Source organism: Phaethon lepturus, unplaced genomic scaffold, assembly GCF_000687285.1.
Source record: "Phaethon lepturus isolate BGI_N335 unplaced genomic scaffold, ASM68728v1 scaffold35300, whole genome shotgun sequence".
Lineage (NCBI taxonomy): Eukaryota > Metazoa > Chordata > Aves > Phaethontiformes > Phaethontidae > Phaethon > Phaethon lepturus.
In genome coordinates this window covers 5,985-6,767 of record NW_010514633.1, presented here as the reverse complement: position 1 = coordinate 6,767, position 783 = coordinate 5,985, and positions in this window count along the sequence as shown.

The window sequence follows — 783 nt, the reverse complement described above, 5'->3', positions numbered from 1 at the left end:
TCCTGCTGCAGCATGCTTCCCCTCAAGTACTTCTTGGGTCCCTTGTGCATTTGTAACAGAGGATTCTTCTCCCGGCCTTACACTGGAGTGTGCTGTCTAGCTTGAGTTCACCTAGGGTTTTTTGGGTGGACTTAGAATAAAGAAGAACTGAAAACTGTTTAATAACTCAAGCTGTCCTTGGTGCAACTACACACTTAGTAACTATTTCCATGGGAAATAGTGACGTTTGCATTGTGCTAAACAAAACTAATGTTGAGCAAAACCTTGTAAAATTAAATGAACTACACATATATAAAATCAAATATGCAAGTTGGTAAATTGTATCACTTTCTAGAGGTAAAGCTATTTTGTACAGCTATTTTACCATCTTAGATAGTCTCTGTTGATCATGGACTAAATAAATGGGTTTTTTACATGTTTTCTAGCTTAGCTGAAATTTTTTGTGTTGTTGGAGATAGAGGCTGTACTATAGTGTTGCTATTCCACTTAATAGTACTAGTCCACTAGTAGTCCTAACTATGTTTGTTTTTTCTTCCCTTCTAGCAAATGAAGAGTCCATACTGAAATGAACAAAAGATTGGATCTTAATTTTACACATGGAAATACATGGCTAGGCTCTAAACTGTTCAGTGGTTGGTGGACTCTGTATGCTATTCTATCAATAAAGTGCTTACAACACTTCAGTTGGTATTTATTGAGTGAGTTGCAAAGAACAGCAGGAGACGTACTTACAGAATGTGACAGGAAGCATTTATCACAAGATGTCCGCTGCTGCGGCTGAAA